At 40.6% G+C, this 21,584-nt stretch overlaps 1 protein-coding gene across 1 annotated transcript in view; it reads left to right on the top strand.

The window, feature by feature from the left end:
* LYPD6 (LY6/PLAUR domain containing 6) overlaps positions 1–21,584 on the top strand; it is a 120,756-nt gene that overhangs the window by 69,833 nt on the left and 29,339 nt on the right. Inside the window, exon 2 of the mRNA XM_035008069.1 lies at positions 16,939–16,993. The gene's annotated coding sequence lies outside the window, so the exon portion shown is untranslated. The remainder of the gene's footprint in view (positions 1–16,938; positions 16,994–21,584) is intronic.

Raw genomic sequence — 21,584 nt, 5'->3', positions numbered from 1 at the left:
CCCTCTGACCCTCCCCCCTCTCATGTGCTCTCTCTCATTCTCTCTCTCTCAAATAAATAAATAAAATCTTTAAAAAAAAAAAAAAGAAACAGAGTTTTTGGATTAAAGAGCACACACATTAAAAAAATTGATAGATACTTTTTAATTACCTTCCAAAAAAGAGAAGTTAATTTACTTCTCAAATGAGATTGTCCTTTTCCCACACACTCATTAACATAGGGTATTATCAAATAAAATATTTTGCCAATTTTATAGGTGAACGAATTATATGGTTTTGAATCATTGTTTTGATTCCCTTTTCTTTAAGTCTGATAAGGTTAAACATTTTGAAAAGATTTATTAGTCAATTTTTATTTCATTATTTGGGAACTGCTGTTTAGGGATGATGTTTATCCATGTTTTTCTTGATCTAATCCTTAAGTTTCTATACCTGGAAATCTTTAAATCACCACAGAAGTTGTGTTTGTTGTTGTTGTTTTAATACAGATTTTCTGATTATAGCTTAGACTTCCTGAGTCTGTTTCTGTAATAGTCTACTTCTTCAGAAAATGTTGGTGATCAGTCACATTGGGACTGTGGTCTGTGAACGCTGTAAACACGGTACAGTGTCTGGGAGAGATCTCTTAAACCAGCAGTGTCTCTGTTCTTTTTATCCAGTTAACAGGGAATAAATATTCAAGACTGTGTTTGGGCACTGTGATAATTGGGAGCCAAAATACTGTCAACTTTTTCCATTTTTTAATCTAAAAAATAATATATAAAAATTCATTTCATATTAGGATCTAAACTGTCTCATGTGGTGGGAATGAAAATGGAAGATAGATAACAAATACTTCCAGGAGAATTTCTATTTGTGAATTACATGCCAGTGATATTTGCTTCTTTTATAATCATGAACTCATGCTCCCCATACTGCCGTTTGAGCCAGCAAACCCAGAACTGAATTTTAAGACCAAACATAGTAACAATATTCTGCTAGGTTTCTTGTATTCTTAATTTCCCTTGCATTTCTATTGTTTTTGACAATGTCACACTCATCTCAGAAGATCTCTCCTGCAGCTTGCGTTTTCCTTTCTCCCTGATTTTATAAAAGGTTAACATATTGTTAAGCATCCTCCAACAGTTGGCTTTCTCCTCACACAAGGCAAATTGAGAATATATAGGAGACTGTTCCACAAGGTCCTCCACATATCCCCTGGTGCCCAGTAATCCCGAACCCAAAATCCTTGCCTGCAGCCTTTCCTTGCTCACTGTGAGCCTGGGGTAGGGGAAAGAGGAGGTCAAGTTTGTAAGTTTCTGGGACATTTCCTACCCCCTCATTTATCACATTATACAGGAAAATAGATGAAGAGAAAAAACCTCCCCAAATTTTATCACATATAAAGAAAAATGAAACTTGATTAAAAAAAAGAAGAATTAGGAAGAAAAAAGGATTTCATCTTTCTACTGTGTTGCAGACTTACCAAACTACGGTTTCTGTAGCCCAAATTCTTTCCGTTGTTCATATCCCACTTATTTTATTCTCCTTTCCCACTCATTTCTCCGAGATTTGCACTTTCCATTTGTTCTTGAAATCAGCTAACAATCTGTGCTGGCATGAGTGTTTCCCCTGGGAGTTTACCATCTGATTGGCCTTTTAATCCGGTTGGGACAATTCTCCCAATACTCACAGACACAGAGCAGCTTCAACTTGTGTGTGCTGGCCAGGGTTGTTAGGAAAGTAAGGTTCACATATCTGATTTGTGGAACTGGAACGGTACCAGGCAATTGATCTGCAATGTGATTGGGGACTTGAGGGGAAGATGGAAAGAAGTATTTGGAACAATAGCCAGGTTCACTCTAATTTGGGGCTCCATCCACACGCCACACCTTACCGCACAGTGAGAACACACATTGGACTAGCTGAGTGCAGGTGTGCATAAATTAGGGACAGGGCCAAGGGTAGCTAGTTGTATCTTTATAATGTATAGATGGGCCTTCAGCAATCCCAGAATCTATGGCCAAGTCTCCCTAGAACTAGCTGTTATATTCGTATTTCTTTACAAATTTACATCTTTAGAAATAGGACTTAATAAGCAATGAAACCTTGATAGGGTAGATATTCAGTTAAGAAAATTGTACTATACTTTTTGTCTTCTTCTCCCAAATTAATTTATGTTTTATGCCACTATTCAGAAAAATAAATTTCAGAGTATAAAAATGAGAAACAGTTTTGAAGTGATTTTATTAAAGCATTTACTACCAAGTATTTATTTATTTTATTATGTTATGTTAATCACCACACATTACATCATTAGTTTTTGATGTAGCGTTCCATGATTCATTGTTTGCCTATAACACCCAGTGCTCCATTCAGTACATGCCCTCTTTAATACCCATCACCAGGCTAACCCATCCCCCACCCCCTCCCCTCTAGAACCCTCAGTTTGTTTCTCAGAGTCCATAGTCTCTCATGGTTCGTCTCCCCATACGATTCCCCCCCCTTCATTTTTCCCCTCCTACTATCTTCTTTTTTTTTTTTTTTTTAACATATAATGTATTGTTTCAGAGGTACAGGTCTGTGATTCATCAGTCTTACACAATTCAGAGCACTCACCATAGCACATACCCTCCCCAATGTCTGTCACCCAGCCGCCCCATCCTTCCCATCCCCCACCACTCTAGCAACTCTCAGTTTGTTTCCTGAGATTAAGAATTCCTCATATCAGTGAGATCATATGATACATGTCTTTCTCTGATTGACTTATTTCGCTCAGCATAATACCCTCCAGTTCCATCCATGTTGTTGCAAATGGCAAGATCTCATTCCTTTTGATGGCTGCATAATATTCCATTGTATATATATACCACATCTTCTTTATCCATTCGTCCATCGATGGACATCTTGGCTCTTTCCATAGTTTGGCTATTGTGGACATTGCTGCTATAAACGTATTTATTAATATTTTTTTAAATGCTCACTATATTTTATAAATCCTCAGTTTCTACAACTTTATAATGAAAAGATTTCTCATCCATTAAAATCTTTCAAATAGCCAAGTTATGGTTTAAGGTGTTTTTTGAAATTATATATATATATTTTGAAAATAAGCAATATTTTGTAAAACAGGGTGTTTCTTGAAAATATATATATATTTTGTTTTATTTTTTGTTTGTTTGAAAGATACTAATGTTCTTTGAGAAATCAAGATATTTGCCTTTAGTAGAGAATAAATATATTAATAAAATCTCAAATAACATAACATTGTACCTTCTACATTTCTGTGTCTTCTACTTAATTATGACTTTCTCAATTAGGAGGGCTTGATTATTCAGATCCTAGCCTCTAGACATAGCACAGGGTTTGGCCCATGTTAGGTCCTCAACTATTTGTTGAACAAGATAATGAATTGCTTGTCTCTTTGGTGAGGTTAATACAGTCTGCAGTAGCAAGGGGTTATGAAATACTTCATGAACTAAGAAGAAAAAATCTAACATGTAATGGTGACATTCCTTAAGAGAGTGCTGCAGCTCTTAGAGATATCACTGTGCACTGAGCTTCCAGCATTCAGCCCTCCGGGGCGCATGCGTAAGGATTAGGGTCAAGGTCGTTAGTGTGTTTAAGAGGGGTGGATGGACGCTGGCCAGTATAACCATAGCAGTCAGGGGATAGTCTTTGTGTGACCTTGTTGGGTTTTGTTTAAATTTGGAATCGGTTTATAACCTTTAAAATGCAGCCGTCTCACAATAAAGATCTGGATTTCTAAGGTTTTTTGAAAACTCAACAGATCTTGCCTCAGTAAACTGTCTAGTGGGAGCGACACTTTGTGGAATGTGTACCATATAGGATAAATATATGGAGCCCTACAACTTGGTATAGGATAGGAAGGAAGCTGCACTCTGTAGCCGGGCAGATCCCCTTGAACTGGTCATGCAAAAACAGAAATAGTGAAAACAGGGCCAGGCCAAAGTGTGCTGCTTATATTGGCTGCCAAACGTCAGTCCCCGGAGAGAAAGCAAAGGGGGTAGGGCATTCTAGACAGAGGGAGTCCTATAGATTTTCCTAGGCTTGGATGCAGAAAGTAGCATGCTCATTAGTGGTATCTATGGAGAGTGCACAGCCGGGAGGGGCTTGCTGGGAGCAAGGAGGGGGTGAGCCTGGAGAGATGGTAGAGGCAGGTCATGAAGACAGTGAAGCAGATGCTGAAATGGGATTAGATGTGTAGGAGATTTATTGCTCACCTGTGAGAGAAATGGGGATGGGCTGGGGGAGGCTGCGAGAGTTGTCCAAAGTGGTACAGGGAGGGAGGGAGGGAGGGAGAGCCTTAGCCTATAGTGCAATTCCCAGAAACTTTAGCAAGGAAGATGGGGCACCCTGGAGCCAAAGTCACCTCTCAGAGGAGTCTCCTGTATTCCCAGATACTAGCCAGCTCTAGTATCCCTGCCATCCTCACTGGCTAGGAGCAGCCTTTTGGAAGTGTGGCCTCAGGATGAACATGGTGATGGATTTTGGAGCGCAGCTAGGGCTGTAGGTTAACTGTTCTCCCTACAGTCAGAGATCATGAGGCTTATTCTCATGGCTGCTACAGTCTGCCCTTTGTGCCACACAGACCTCCTTCGCTATGTAAGTTCAAGGGGGAGCACCCCTGTGGTTCCTGTGGGCTGCTTTTCCTCAGAGGAACCTCAGAAGGTGAAGGCTGGTTGGACAAATTACATCCCATTCTTGCTGCAATTGATTTGGGGGTTGCAATGGGTACTCACCCTCTCCCTCCTACAATATCCATTCTGAGTTTCTCACATCCTTGATTATCTCCTTGGTAGGTCTTGATGCTTTCCCTAATGGTGTGACACGATCTTCATTCCTGGAGGCTTTGGAACCTTGGTAATCATCCCCTTTTCGGACGGGGACTGCTGCCTGTGTGTTTTCACAACCACACTGGGATAAGGGAGTACCAGGAAGCACTCTGAAGATCACCTAGGTTTCATATGCTCCTCCTTGCCCTCATCATGTAAAAGTAGCCTTGCCTCTTGCTCCTATGTAGGACCAATTATCTCTGCCAGTGTGGCATTCTGTTGGTCTTTGGACACAAAGAGTCCCAGGTGCCCTCGTGGGAGCTGAAACCTGTGGTTCAGTGGGACCTTGCCATGTCCTTTGGTAAGATTGTGCCCCTTTGTAAATGAGGACCTCCAATGTCACAGAGCTCAGAGTCGCATGGATCACTGGGGGTGGTGGTAAGAAAGACCGCCCATTCATGGTTTTAACCCTTGGTGTTGGGACTCATGTGTTCTTCCTAATCAGGGCACAGCATCATATGGAGGACGCTGACCTGATGTAATTGTTGCTCCTTGAGGCTGCCACCCTGTCCTTTCAAAGTATTGCCTCTGAGCTGGTGCTTCAACTCACCTTCAGAAGGCGATTCCAGCATTTGGGGAGGCCAGCTGCATGGTCTCCGGCTCAACGCCACAACCCCTTTCAGTGAAGTGGGTCCTGGTTAGATGCTCTGTTGTGCAGGATTCCATGCCTGTGCATCAGGCATTTCTTAAGCCCCCAGGTAATGATGCTGGCTGAGGTGCTGGTAGGTATGAATGTCTTTGTGAACGATGAGGTCTAATAGAACCCAGCTTATAATGGGCAGTTCTGAATGCATGATCACTTGTTAGCACAGACGTAAGCATTCCGTCTTTAGCAGGGCTCAGCAATATGCCAGGGACTGTTTTTCAAAAGGGGTGTACTTCTCTGCTGCAGATGGCATGGCCTTAATGCAGAATCCTGGGGGTCTATTTTCTCATTCTCCCACTAGAACACTATACCTCCTTGTATGTACTGATAAAAAAATTCAACTATAGCCTGCAAGCAGTGAGAACCATTTAGAGTTTCTAACTGTAGAACTATATGCTCAGATCTCTGTTTTTGAAAACTCTAAGACAGAAATATTGGAATGAAAAGAAACTGGAGACAGGCAGACCAGTTTAGAAGCTATGGTAACAGTCCAACCAAAAATTAAGGACCTGAACTGAAGTTCTGGCGATAAGCATGATGAAGAAGATGGGGCTGATTTGAAAAGCATTTAGTAAGTAGGATCAGAAAACCTGGGAAGATATTACATATCAGGAAGACAAAAATGTCCAGAGCAATTCTGGGGTTTGGGGATCTGGTGAGTAACAAAATAATTTTCATGTGTTACATTTTTGTTGTTTCATGTTGGAGTAGAAAAGTCCCCAAGCCCTATACTACTACAAGAAACTTGAACTGTGCTGAACCAACAATGTTAATGAGCTACATTTAATCAGCTGGATCTTGAACTGAACCTCAATATTAATTTTTCTTGAATCAATTTCTTCTTCCAAAAATACTGAGCTGGAATAAACCAGAAATATATTGAGACAGAACATCAAATATTATTTTCATCTGTTTTGTTTACTCTATAACCCCAGAATGTAGAATACCCAATAAATACTAGACACAGTAAATATTTATTACACGAATGAATTCTCCCAAATAAACCAGTAATTAATTTGGAGTTTATGATGCTTTCTTTGGCCATATTTAGCGCATGCATTATTAGTGGGAGGTGTCGAATTTGCAGTGTAAATTAAGATTAGAAAAGTTACCGTGTTCACAAGTCTCATGGTAAAAAGAGATGGGTTGTATTGTCATGGAAAACTCAAACGTTTCCTCATTTTACCTGGACTTGATATTTTTGGCTTAATCAATCCTGTGGGAGGGAAGGACCAAGAGAGATTCTTCTCTTTCCCTCTTGATTGCAAGCAGAGGAAAACAAAGGATCCCAGGAAATACTTAACGTCATAGCTTTATGACACAATTCCAGGGAAGGGAAACCCCTAACATTCTTCCTGGTCTACCCAGTGGACGACAGTGTCTTTTAATTTTCTTTTTTCCCCATGTCTGAGTTTATTCTAAGAAAATAATGGGGAATAGGCCATGTGCTATAGTAGCAAGGATGCTAATCACAGCATTATTTAGAATATAGAAATTTGGAATCCTCTGGAATGAGTAATAATGGAGGATTGAAAGCGGGGGATAGCCCATGACAATTACCTACATTTTGATCTGCAAGGTTAAGATTTTATAGTTCAAGCAAACTGAGTTAGGGACTCTCAACCTATAATAGAAACAGTTTCCCTCTAATTCTTTCAAGACTTGCACTGTTTTTTACATCTCCATCTACAGTCTTGCCGTTGGCTTTAATGACTTGCAAAGAAACCAGTAGATCCAGAGAGGGCCTGGGGGAAAATGTTTGGCAAAGTGAGTCTTCCAAAGCACCTGGTTTCCCTGTTTGCATCTGTTTCTTTACCCTCTTCCTTCAGTGTCCAGTGTTCACATGCTTCCTGTACACTTCTCAAAGCTGAAATGACCACTTTCCCCTAAAGCATCACAGCCTTGGGATGTCTGGGGTACATTGTGCAAGCAGCCTCCTCTCAAAGGCAGTTCTATTTGCTGTCACTCCTATATTACGGATGGCTCTTTGAAGCATGGTGTATGAAGCCAGATGACTGGATTCTAATGTCCACTCCCATGCTTTCTATCAGGTAACCTTGGAGCAATTGACTTATCCCTCCTCTTCCTTAGTTTACTCACCTATACAAATCGGGATTAAAAAACAATAGTGACCTCATAAGATAATTGACAGGATCAAATGTGAAGCATATAGGAGGGGCGCCTGGGTGGCTCAGTCAGTTAAGCGTCTGCCTTTGGCTCAGTTCATGATCCCAGGGTCCTGGGATTGAGCCCCTCATTGGGATCAAGCCCTGCTTTGGGCTCCCTGCTGTGCTTCTCCCTCTGCCCCTCCCCACCGCTCATGCTCTCTTTCTGTCTCAAATAAATAAAATATTTAAAAAGTAATAAATAAGGGGTGCCTGGGTGGCTCAGTCGTTAAGCGTCTGCCTTCAGCTCAGGTCATGGTCCCAGGGGCCTGGGATTGAGCCCCGCATCGGGCTTCCTGCTATGCGGGAGGCCTGCTTCTCCCTCTCCCACTCCCCCTGCTTGTGTTCCCTCTCTCGCTGTGTCTCTCTCTGTCAAATAAATAAAATCTTTTAAAAAAAAAGTAATAAATAAGTGAAGCATATAGGATGATTCTTGTCACATATAATATGCTAACATTTTCAGGCATCAACTAAAAACAAAATAAAGGTGGAGGTAGAGTGGTTCTTTGTGGAACTTCTGAAAAATGATGCCTCGGTCTAGCTCATTTCCTTTTTTTTTCTTTTAAAGATTTTATTTATTTACTTGATAGAGAGAGACACAGCGAGTGAGAGAGGGAACACAAGCAGGGGGAGTGGGAGAGGGAGAAGCAGGCTTCCCATGGAGCAGGGAGCCCATGCGGGGCTCGATCCCAGGACCCTGAGATCATGACCTGAGCCGAAGTCAGATGCTTAACAACTGAGCCACCAAGGTGCCCCTAGTTCATTTCCTTTTTACCCCCTTTCACCCCAGCACTGATGAGGAGTCCGAGTACCTTCCATAGAAGCAGTTGCATCATGTTTTCTGACTTGATTTAATTAATACTGATGTGTTGGTATTTAGCTGGGTAATAATCATGCTACTTCACCCTAGCCCTAATTGGTCCTCAGATCGCAAGTTTGACTGTTTTCCATTTACTTATCATTAATGTAGAACTCTACTATCCAGAATGTAGCCAATGTTCATATGTCTATTTAGTTTAAATCACAGTTAAGTAAAATTAAATTCAGGTCCTCAGTCACATATGTCCACCGCTCAATAGCCACAGGTGGCTAGTGGCCCCCAGATTGGACAGTGCCAATGTAGAACATTCCGTCATTGCAGAAAGACCTGACAGTGTGGGTTTAGACCCTTAAGTTTGCTGTGTACATAGAATCATTGTAGCATTTATCATCACTACTGACCATACTCCTGTGCACACACAGGCTGGCCAGAAACTCCAGATCATTATAAGCATGAAAACAGGAATTGGAGCAACAAGTCATCCTGTATCAAATCCCAATCCTTTTATGATCTTTGATTCAGTTCCTTTGTCTCTTGTAGGATTATTTTCTATGATATATGCATATTTTTGTTTTTGTTTTGTAACCTCTATGAAAAAGACCTGGCAGGATCCAATGCAACTGCATAAATTATATGGTTTTGATATTGGAACTATGTTATTCTAACTTACAGCATGAAATGTATACATTTAATGTATTGCTACCTTTCTTGTTTATTCCCAACAACGATTCTTTTCTTTTTGCTTTATTCTCAGCCCAGCTTTCCTTCTATGAATAACATCAGAACGAGTGACTAGAAAGTCAGTAAAGATGGAAAATTTGCCACCTCTAAAGGGATGGAGGAGGTCCCTTCTTGATCAAGGCTTAGCTTCGCAATCGTAGTCACTCACAAATGGAAATGGCGGTGTGGGGGTCCTGATGAATTGAAGGCATCCCCGTGTGTCAGAGCAGACAGGGAGACCGAGCCACAGGGAGTTTAGTGCTCGAATTCACATGGCTCTTTGCAGCAGAGCAAGAGTTCAAGCTCAAGTCTGCAGTCTGCAAAAGCCATTCTCCTCCCAACACTCCATGCTGCCTCTGAAAATGTTGGCTTATTTGTTTCCTTTCTCAAAATGCATCCTTCTCTCTGGCTACCTGAAGAGTAATGGTTGTAAGCATTTATTTGTCCCAGGAGAGGCCTCAAGACATTTTCTCTGTTGTTGTTGTAAAATTAAGTGTGCTGAGTTGGAAAGGTAGAGTGCACTTCACCGTTGAGTCTTTCAAGGGCAACATGGGACAATCACTTCATCAAGAGGAAGAAAACCACTTTGGGGAAGTCATTACCAAAGTGGCCAAGAGAAGCCTGTCAGGTTTGGAGCCAGAGCATTGGAGAAACCAGCTTGGAAGCTGTGGTCATTTTATAGACCACGGCCCGCTCATTTCCTTTCCTGGGTACTTTGAGGAGCCCAGGAAGGATAGAGAGAGGAGACCTAGCTGTATACATAACACTGATTATTTTGGACTGCTTACTAGTTCCTTAATTGAGTGCTCTGGGGAACTTTCAGCCCAGTTTACTGCTGCCCTGGATGAATGGAGTGCACCTCAGAGCTGTTTCCTTCCACCAGCACTTGGAAAAGTAGGATAAAGCTTCCCAAACGTTGCTGCACATGAGAATCACCTGGAGAGATTTTCTGAGCCTCACTCCTGAGGTCACACCCCATACCAATGAAACTGTAATGTGTGAGAGCCACGTCAGTCGTATGTTAGGATCCCAGCTGATACTAATGTGCAGCAAATTTGGAAATCTTGGCCCTTCTTTGACAACCCCCTTCTCTCTTCCTTACCCTCTGTTCTCCTGTCTTTCCCCTGCACCTCCTCTCTCCAGGTTTGCACCATGACTGTTGCTCCCCGAGGAGGGCTAGAGCCTCTCTTTCTCAGAGTCCCACCCAACAAAGTCCTCTTTCTGCCCCACCCAGAACACACACAAAAGGGTACCCAGGCGAGGTGGTCTTCTGTGGGTGGCACCTGTGCTCCAGCATCCCTATCTTGGTGTCCTTGGCTCACTGGCTGCCCCAAAACTTTTCTGGGTCTGGCTCTTGCTCCATCACCCCATACCCAGGTGCTGTATGCCTCCTAGGTTGGGGCTTCCCCAAGTAGTGTCTGCTCCCTCCTGGGCACCTGCCAGTTATGTAGAAGATTTAAAAATGTGTGTTTTCATTTCTGGGTGCCCCAGTTTTCTCATCTGTAAAATGGGGTAATAATAGTGCCTACTTAACAGTGCTGTGGGGATTAAAGGAAGCACTCAGAGGGTGTCTTGCACATGGTCGGTTGAACCATATAAGACTGCCAATTTTGTAGGTCAAAAATGATCAAATAGCAATGATTTTATACTGTTCAGCCCTATAGTAAGTGCTCAATAAATGCTAGTCATTACTGTTATTTTCCATTTTATTTCATTAGTGCATTTAATTTGAATGTCATTTTATTTATATTTGGTAATTTTGTTTAACTGTAAAGCTATTAAGTGGGTTTTAAGCAAAGGAGCTTAGCCCTAGTTTTCTATCTGTGTATATGTAGGAAGCATTATAATTATTATAATAAAGATTAATTAGTTGAGAGTAAGAATGATGAGATTCTATCTCTGAGACTTTTTTCTCTTTAAAGGAGAAAACATTTTTCAAATTTGAGAAATCCCTGTCTTAGGCCTTCCCGATCTGCCTCACTTAATTCACTTGCCCTGTGTTTTTGTTCTCACCTGAGGGTGCTACTTTTAGTTGGGATCAGCTAGAAAATCTGGCAAGCAACCTGGGTTTTTGATTTCCCCTAATAGAACACAGTATTCCATAGAGGACTCCTTGCTGGACTGGGGAGCAGAGGGTTCTGAGCCAGCAGCTTGGCCCAAATGAGTATCCTGATGCCTTGTTAGGACACTCAGGGCTGATTTGGAGACTTATCTTAGCTAGCAGGATGTGCTAGATATGGTTCAAAGTACTTTCTGTGTATTACCTCCTATAGTCCTCCTGAGGGCCCTGTGGCATAAGGCCGTATTATTGCCCCTATTTTGCAGATGAAGAAACTGAGACTCAGGGATTAAGAGACCGGCCCAAGGTTACACAGCTATCAGTGGCAGAGTCAGAATTATAGCCTGGGCTGGCTCCAGAGCCCGTGCTCCCCAGTCTTTGCAGGCATTATCTGTTTGTTCTCACAGTAATCCTAGGAGGTAGGTAAAAGGGTCTGGGATTGCCTGACTCTGGAGCTGGGACTTAATGCCCTTTCTCTTGGTCATCTGGGGCATCTGGGTCATCTGAGCAGCGCTGCCCGGACTGCTGGGTATGATCTCGTTGCTCTCTTTACGGTGGCCTCCTTTCCAGTCCAGTGATAAGATGAAGTGGTTTCTTTGGCCCTTCTTAAAAATAGTTAAAAACTAAAACAAAAACAAAAAAAAAACGTGTTATCTAAAGGTTGGGGTTTTCTCTCAGCCCTAATTTCTCCTTTGCTTTAGGGGCGCCCTACATTCTTTCTCTATTCAGTGGCGCTGGGAGATTTGCTCATGAGCGGTGCTGGAGGGGGTCCCAGAGGGATGGACTTATTTGGTTGGTGGATTGTTTCCTTCAGCTATAATTCCACTTTCCCAGTTTGGAGGCTGACCTTTGTTAATGTGCTGTCTTATCTACTTTTTTTCCCCTTTCCATGAGAGTAGAATAACAGCATGTATTTCTCTTTATTAACCTAACCCCTTTCAGAGACAAAGCAAGAATGTTATTACTCATAACAAAAATTGTTTTTGCGATTACTGTGGCCAGGGGTGGTTGATCCAGGTTTTTAGGGAGGAGCTCCTTAAGGAAAAGGATTCATGAATTAATAATCCTAAAATGAGGAACAGGGCCTTGGCAGGGGCCCCTATAATCAGGGACCCTGAAGCTTACCCTTCCCTACATGCTACATCCACCTCTGGCCGTGATACTTGGGAATTTTAACATCTTTTGTTTCCTCTAATCCCTCTTATTTCCAGTGTCGTCTTACTAGTATAATTATTTGATAAATCATATGAACCTAGATGTTAACTGGGTCTCTATAAAATGTAATGGGTCATCCCAGTCTCCACTTCTGCCTTTCTTCCCTCTTCCAGATAAGCTGCCCTGGTTGATAGCAAGGACTGTGGCCCTCAGGTCCGGTGTTATTGGTGACACCTGGTGACCTCCCTGAGGGCCTGTGGAGGGCTGGTGCAGTCACTGTGTTTCCTGGCTCTTCCACCTGGCATCTCGTGAATGGGCGGCCTTGGTTGTAAGGACAGGAGGTCAGCATCGCCCCGTGATCACTCTCAACTAAATGACTCAATGATCTATCACCTCTCTCTTGCATACAAGGCAAATCATTGTGTCCTCCCATGTACATAGCAACCCAAAGGGGATTTTTAAGAATTGCATCAGTGATTTTAGTTATAGGGTTCAATAATTTGAGGATTCAGCTGGCATTCTTAATGACACCATGTATAAGCGATAAGGCTATCTGTACCTGCCCTGTAGAGGATGAGGAATGAATGAATGAGCTAGTAAGATAGAGAACAAGGAGGACAACTGAGGAACAGAGATAGGAAAACTCAGTAATGAGGAGGGGAGAGGAATAGAGAAATCTTATGTGGCTCTTTCAGTATCAGCAGTCAGGGAGTCAGGGAGTGGGGTCTACTTAGATGCCTGCATTTTCTCATCCACAAGAAGCTACTCAGTATTTTTTCTCTAAGAAGGGAGTTAATTTAGATGCAAGAATAAAAAGTTCCTATTATCAAGGACAATCTTCTTTTATTAATAACTCCTACATCTTTTTCTGCCTGGATGAATACTACTATGTAAAATCTTATTATATTCTGTTTTGCTACAATAATAGACTTCTTTAATAACCATTATTTATGGAGGCTTGTAAATGAAGATGGTGCACTACAAAGGAAGAATTCACACCTCAGTGATACTGAGTCAGGAGGTCATCTGATATATACCTCTGCCTTCACACCCAGGGTGAGGAAAGAGTCAAATTATAGTTTGGACTGTGAGTTTTCACAGACCCCAATACCCTTTCACCAAAATGAAACCGTAATGGTCTTTGCACTCTCAGGAGACATGTTTTGTGTAGCTCAAGGCATTGGTTGATCAGAAATTCAGAGGATGAGTGCTTGGATAGATTTGTTTTTGGAAACATATTCTTTATTAAATGAGAAAAATTGGTTAAGATTTAGTACTTAGCTACTAAAGAACCCAGTGATTTGAAAAATGATAGCCATAGAATTTTTACCTAAGCCACTGTTTTGATGTTGGCCATTTGATTTTATTTTTTTCATGTTTCCCACAAGAAGAGAGAGTACAGGCTGGCTCTCCTACCCTATAAGAAATTTGGAACGGGATCTCCATACCTATGAAACTAGCAACTACAGTTTTCTTGAACTTTAGTTATAAATGGCTAACTGGAAACAACTTTCAAGGCCTTTGGACAAAAACTTGATTAGGATTCTTGGAACCATGGGCAAAACCCTATTCCATGCAAAATAGGAAATAATATTTAATGTGGATTGGTTCTTCTCAGTCCTGGGTGAGAATCAAGATTAGGTTAAGTGATTGTTAATAAGTTGAAAATGAGAATTAATAATAATATGTTTAAACATTTTGAACTTGCAAGTTTTTTGGAGGGTCTCTAGGATGAAAATTCCCTGAAAATACAACCTTCTTAATCACATGGAAGCATTTAACAAAAGACACCGAAGCAAAAATTTCTCCAAACCACCACTCCCTTCCAGGCAAGTAAAAAATGGCAGGCTGGAACTGAAATGTACCTAGTGTTCCATTCCAGCCTGGAGAGTTCTTTGACTCCATCCCCTTGTGGCTGTTTGTACTTCAAAATGCCTTCTCATCAGTTCTCTAGAAACTTCAAATTGATTGAGGAAGCAAACAAGCAAACAGCCAACAAGCAGAAGAGAGTTAATATAACATCTTTTAGAAATGTGAATATACTGCTGGGCATACTTGGCCAGGCATCATTTATCCTTCAGGAATTAAAGCATTTTTGATGCAATTGACCTTTAAATCAAATTGGGGAAAGGTACAAAGGCAGCTTTTCCCTATGACTCTAGACTTGCCAGGTGGTTCCAGAAAAAGAAGTACACATTTTTTTAAAAGCATTGATTTTTATGCAAGTAGATCTTCAGTTCATATTGGAATATGATCATATACCTCCCTATAACTTATGGAAATGAAACATCAGTGTCTATGAGGTCTGAAAGAGGTAATCTCTGAGTAGTTCTCTATTATTGACATTTTTTAAAACTTCTTTTTAAAAGTAGGCTCTACACCCAGCATGGAGCCCAATGCAGGGCTTAAACTCATGGCCCTGAGATCAAGACCTGAGCTGAGATCAAGAGTTAGATGCTTAACCAACTGAGCCACCCAGGTGCCCCTGTTATTGACATTTTTTAAAACCAACTTTAACCTTTTTGTTGATAAACCTTAAAGAAGTATTAATGTCAAAAGCATATATGTTACAAAGAAAAATTTAAGCTGGTGGCTGACCTCTTTTAGAAGACTCTTGAATTGGTCAGAGCTCCTGGTTGCAAGGGGCAGAAAGCCATCTCAAACTAACTTGGGCAAAAATGTTTATTGGGGTGCCTTATGTTTTGATTTGTAAAGTTGTGATGGCATGGCATTCTATTTTTAGAGAAGGAAATCATGCCAACAGGTAACTTCCCCACCTTCTGGCATTTGCAGAAATACTCATTTGAGCCATCCTTAGCTTCATTTTGCACTTTCAGGTTAATGAGGTTACTAGAAGTTAGTATTGTTAATTTTAGGGACGTCTGTGTGATTTTGCTGGGCCAGCATTCAGTTCTTTTTCTTCACATGACAATACCTAGATTTTCTTTTGGGAAACCAATACCTCCCCTATTCTCAAACCATGTGATTTACATGAAGTTGACACTATGTGTTTGTCCAAGAGACATGCTAATGACCCAGCTCTGGCCAGTTGGAATGCCACATTCCCCTGGCCAGTTGTGGTCCAAGGGTGGATCACCTCCCCTTTTTTTTCCTGAAACAGTTGGGAAAAAGTCTGGGAATGCTTCTGAAGCTGCTGGTGGCCACAGTGTGGAAAGACCAGAATGAGAATAAAGGCAAATGAGAGGAATAGAGTTGAGGGTGAGAAGTTCCTGAAAAGAGGATTAAAAGTCCAGCCATGTCCAAGCTGGACTGTCAGATGAGACAGTAAAATTCTTCCCCTTCTCTCCCTACCCCCATTTTAGTTACAGCCTGTTTGATTTGGATTTCTGTACCTTGCCACCAATGTGAAAAATGGGATTATCTTCATGAGTGGCGTTATAATTCCTAGTTAGCCCTCCTGCACCAGTTCCTCATATTCCAGATGTCTACTGCTACATAGCAGATCACCACAAAATGGAGTAGCATCATTTTATTTCTCATTGTTTATGTGGGTCAGGAAGTAGGAAGGGCTTGGCTAGGCAGGTCTCGCTTGGAGTCTTCGTGCAGTTGTAATCAGACCGTGCTGGAGCTGGAAAGGAGCAGGAAGTGAAGGGGGAGCAGCTGGGGGCTAGTAGGGCAGCACTGTCTCTTCAGGAAGTCTCAGGAGCTCTGTGTGGACTACTTGGGCTTCCTCACATCATGGCACTCAAAGCACTCAGGTTGCTTACATGGCTGAGTGCTCCAAAACACTGGGTGTAAGTTGAAGTACCTTCTACGACCTAGCTTCCAAGGCCACAGAGTGTTATTTCCACCATACTCTGGTCAACTGGTCTATAAGGTTGGGGAGAGGATGTAGACCCTCCCTCTCAATGGAGACATGCCAGTGAACTTGAAGGCATGTTTGTAAACCATCACCATGTTATAAGCAATTTTCACATTGTGAGAAGTTACTATAGTCGGGATGATATATGTAAGTAGTCTTAGTTTTGTGAAGACATGTCTTTAATTTGTACTTTTGGGAGCTGGATTAACTTTCTCAAGTCATTAAGGCACCACCAAGCCTCGATTATACATACCTAAAATGAAGTCAAGATTTCTCATGATCTTTCAGGCTTCAGAATTTCATTTTGTTCTCATATTAGGCATTTCAAACTTCAACATGAATAGCATTGGAAAATCCTTAGATTTGCATTATTTCTCTACTTCACAATTGCTTGTATACTGATTTAATACTGAGGTGTTGTCATTTGGTAACTGGTACCTCAGTAATGTAGCTTCCGGAAGTGCTTAATTGTCTTAGTGACCAGTTAAGGAGTTGGGAGTGTCTCATTTTATGGACTCTATATGAAATAGCAATTAGGGTATGGATTTGTAAAACTTGACCTGTCTATCACTTTGCCTTCCTGACCAGTATTAGAAATCCTCCTTTATACCAAGTATTATCATGGAGTAAAAAAATCAGAATGCAACTCTTTTCAACTTTCTCCCAAGTGGAGGAAGTCAAACAGATCTCAACTAATTTTTTTTTTTTCTGTTTCAGAATGTAGCAAGTAATCCATTGGAATAAGACTGGCAGTTGAGTAACTCATGCAAAGGTAATTTAGAGCACAAATTAAATCTGTCAGAGTGGTATTAGATTTGCAAAAGCTCATAAATAACAAATGAAAGGTCACAGAGCTGTGAAAATGAGAGTGTACTTCTTCATAAAGAGAACCATAGTCAGGGATGGGGTCCTCAGTGCGTAGTCAAATAGCAGCACATAAAATGGAAATGCAACATCTTTTCTAAATGTCTAGGACAGTCCAAAGGCACAGTGGCCTCCAGAGAAAAACATCAAGGTCCTAGAACAGACCCTTCATATTATCTGAGCATGTCCAGCATCATATCTGGGAGGCTTAAGGATTAAAGCTTCTTTGCCTACTGAGAATCTGTACAGAAAAAATACATCCCCCTCAGCAGAGCCCATATTTCAGTAATGGTTAGACTAATTGTGAATGCATGTAACTCATTTTTCATATTTTAGTTCCCAGAATATACTAATAGAGTGAGTAGTGTTTCATGATTTACTGCAGGAATGTAAGCAGTTGGTGGTGATATTAATAAATAGTTCTGCCCATTCTGTTTTTCTTATGGGAAAGAAAGGTGGAAAATATAGCCCTGGCTACCCAAAGTAAACAAGTTCTTTTACAGTGCATTGTATGCAGATTTTTTTTTCTTAGTGCTATGTTGGGCTTGACTTGTATAAGGGAACAAAATCTAGATTTATAAAAAGCAATGTGTGGGCTTCATCAAAATTAAAATTTTGATGAAGCCCACACATTGATTAAGAAAGTGAAAAGTCAACACAGAGAAAAGGAGAAAATATTTGCAAATCATATATCTGAAAAGTGTCCAGAGTCCAGAATATAGAAAGAACTCTTTTAACTCAACAATAAAAAGACAATAACCCATTAAAAAATGAGCAAAGGATTTGAATTGACGTTACTCCCGAGAAGATCTACAAATGGCCAATAAGCACATGAAAAGATGTTCAGCATCATATCACTTGGGAAAAGCAAATGAAAATCACAATGATATACCACTTCACACTCACTAGGCTATAATAAAAAAAATAATGAAAATAAGGGTTGGTGAGGATATGGAGAAATTGGAACACTGATATTTTGCCGATGAGAATGTAAAATGGTGCAGCCACAGTGGAAAACTTTGGCAGTTCCTCAAAAAGTTAAACCCAGAGTTACCATAAAACCCTGCAATCCCACTCTTAGGTCTGTACCCAAGAAAAGTGAAGACATAGTTCACACGAAAGTGTGAACGTGGGTGTTAGAGCAAAATTACTTCCAGTAGTCAAAAAGTGGAAGCCACCCAAATGTCCATGAACCAATGAATGGATAAACAAATGTGTTATATCCATATCATGAAATATTATTCAGCTGCAAAAAGGAATGATGTACCCATTCATGCTACCATATGGATGACTCTTAAAAACATCATACCAACTGAAAGAAGCCAGACGCAAGAGGCTAAATGTTGTATGATTCTGTTGACACAAAATGTTCCAGTAGGCAAATCCATAAAGACAGAAAGTAGATCAGTGGTTGCAGGGGTTAGGGAGAGAAGGGAATTGGGACTGGCTGCTAATGGCACAAGAGTTCTGGAGGGGTGATGGAAATGTTCTGGACTAGGGGATGGGTGGTACAATATTATGAATATACAAAAACACTCTACTGAAGTAATACATGCTGATCAGAAATTTTTGAGCCTACAAATGAAGCAAAAAAAGACCATTAAAATTATCAGAAATCCTAAACCATTTTGGTATCTAGCCTTTCAGTCCTTCTTCTAATCATATATAAGCTTAGAAAATACAGATTTCCTTTTTTTCTAAAGAAGGAGCAATTTCATGAGTAAAACGTGTTGGGGTCATAGAATTTCAGCTACTTTAAGAATTCGGAAATTCTACATTAAACACATGTGTGAGGACACATCCACAGAGACATGCGCCTTCAAAGGGATATAAGATGGTGTGCTCGTGACCTGTGCTCTCTCAACATCTCCTAACAAGTAAAATCTAACGCGGATGTGTAAAGGTCATGGAGGTGGAACACAGGCCTTACAGAGTATCTTGAGGGCGACACGGGGAGAGTGTAGACGGGCATCACCCATCTGTTTGCTTGCTTGCTGAAGCATGGCAGGAAGTCACCTGGGTCTGCAGGAGCCTTGGCAATATGAAAATGTCCATGGCAGGAAGTACCCTCCCCCTGTCTCCCACCTGCTTTGTCCCTGCCTGACTAGCCATGGAGCAGATGTTGGGGTGAAAGAGATGTGCGGATTTCCAGTAGTTCTGGAAATTGCTGTATTTTTTCTGATTTAAGGAAAGGGAGCTGTGTGTTGAACCCAAATTCATGGCACCATATTCTCTTTCACTTAGAACACAACATTTACATCATAGTTACCTTGACTTAGAAAACTACATTGACTTTAAAGCTGTATTTTGAACAAAATGATAGTAGTAAAAATATTGGGAAATATTACACAGTATTTCTTGTGTGACAGACACTGTTATTAGTGCTTTACTCTGTTACCTCATTCTCATAAGAAACTTTTGAGGTAGGTAGTATTATGATCCTCATTTTGCAGATGAGAAGACTGAGGCACAGAGTGGTTAAATAACTGGCTCAAGGTTGCACAGCAAGAAAATGTTGGAGCGAGGTTTCAAATCCAGGTGTCTAGCCAATATCTCTGTCCATTACTCACACATAGTCATACACCCGTGCTGTTCAGTAAAGATTTGGGGCTGGGTACGTTTCATTTCTGATGACATTAACTAACGCATACTGCTTAGTGCAAGTACTGTGCAGAGGGAGACCTTTCAATCGGTACCGGAAGGAATACCGTGGTTGAGGGATGCTTTTATTAAATCATGCCACTTGTGTTGTTTGCTGCATGTGAAGTACTGTGCTTCCAGCAAGTTTCACATTACAAAGAACTTAGGTTGGCAGCTAGTTGATATTTAATGTTAGGTTGTATTGAAAGAAAACCAGATAGCTTTCCTGGCCATCCCTCTCACCCTGGGCCAGGGCTGCAGACTGTGAGGAGCGGGGTGGGGGTGGGGGGGACTGCTGAAGCAGAGCAGATTCATTCCTCAGCTGTAATCCCAGCTGGCCAGAGTGCGTGTAAAATGAATAAAATGAAGCACCGCTGCATTCATTGAAGAGGAGATTATGTTTGTCTCTGTCACCTGGCAAACGAAAAATATCGTTAATGTTTGTTTGTTGCCTCATCATATTTTTCAAACAAGTGCCTAGCACAGTGCCTGGCAGTCACACTTATTAAGGGAACAAGCAGCTCATTCCCTTCTCGAATGCACGTTCGCCTGGGGAACCAAATGTAAACAGAAGATGGGGAGTAAGCATGAAATTGGCAAGCCTGGCATCATCAAGCTGCTACCAGGTGATAAGAGTTCCAATCTTATTTCCTAATAGTTTGTCTGTTTTTAAAAAATAATGAATGCATCAGTCCATCTGGAGTTAATGTGAGTGTATTGTGCGTTGTTTGGTTTTGGTTCATCTTCCCAGTTTTTAATTAAGTTATCAGAATATTATTCAGTTAATATTTTCCTGTTCTATAATTTTGAAAAATTACTTACATCATGTCAATAGCTGTGTCTATTTCTGAGCTCCTTAGAATGTTCTAGTTTCTGTATTCATTTTTATACTTTCTATCCTGCTTTGATAAATATTAATTAATATCTGATTAGTTCATATTGGTTTTCCCTATTGATTTTGTTTTATGATGTATTTACTCTTGATCTATTTATTTTGACAAAATAATTAGAAATTTATTTTGTCATACTTTTTAAAAAATCTCATTGAATATTTTAAAAAATCTCATTGAATTATTTTGTTATGCTTTTTAAAAAATCTTGTTGAATATTCATATTAAAATTTATAAACAAAATGTCCAACTGGTGGTTTTTTTCTGCCAGTTTAAGATAAAGTGACTATCTAACATGACCCCTTGTGTGGGCAATAGAACGATGGTATTTACAAAAGAGTAGAACATGAACAGATTCTATAGGAAAGCAGTAAGATGGCAAGCAATTAGCACATATAAATTAAGATATATATCTACATTCTTAGTAAGCCGGACAGTTCAACCCTAGTAAAAGATTTTACTGCTCTGGATTTTAATTGAAAAGGACAGAACCAGAATGAAGGACACAGTGATGACTGTGCTACAGTGATACTTTTACCTCATTTTATTAGTCGAAGTTTATACACCTTGAATCAGTCATTGGAAGAACAGAATAACACCTAGCATTTACAAATGTGGATTCAGTGGCCAGACTGTCTCGGTTTGAACCAACTCTTCTCCTTATCTGCTGGATTTCAGTTTACTCAAAATGGGATGGTAATAGTGCCTACCTCATAGGATTGTTGGGGGAATTAATTGATACATGGAAAGGGCTTCAGTAGCACCTGGCCAATATTGTTAGTTAGTTTCGAGCAGCAAAGATACTTTTTGTTTTGGGAGAGGCCAATTTACCTACATTTCTTTCTTCCTTCCTTCCTTTTTCTTTCTTTCTTTCTTTCTTTCTTTCTTTCTTTCTTTCTTTCTTTCTTTCTTTCTTTCTTTCTTCTTTCTTTCTTTCTTTCTTTCTTTCTTTCTTTCTTTCTTCTTTTT

The sequence above is a fragment of the Mirounga leonina genome, unplaced genomic scaffold (genome assembly GCF_011800145.1).
Source record: "Mirounga leonina isolate KUSES-001 unplaced genomic scaffold, KU_Mleo_1.0 Mir_151, whole genome shotgun sequence".
In the NCBI taxonomy this organism is placed as follows: domain Eukaryota; kingdom Metazoa; phylum Chordata; class Mammalia; order Carnivora; family Phocidae; genus Mirounga; species Mirounga leonina.
This window is presented reverse-complemented; position numbering and strand designations above follow the sequence as displayed.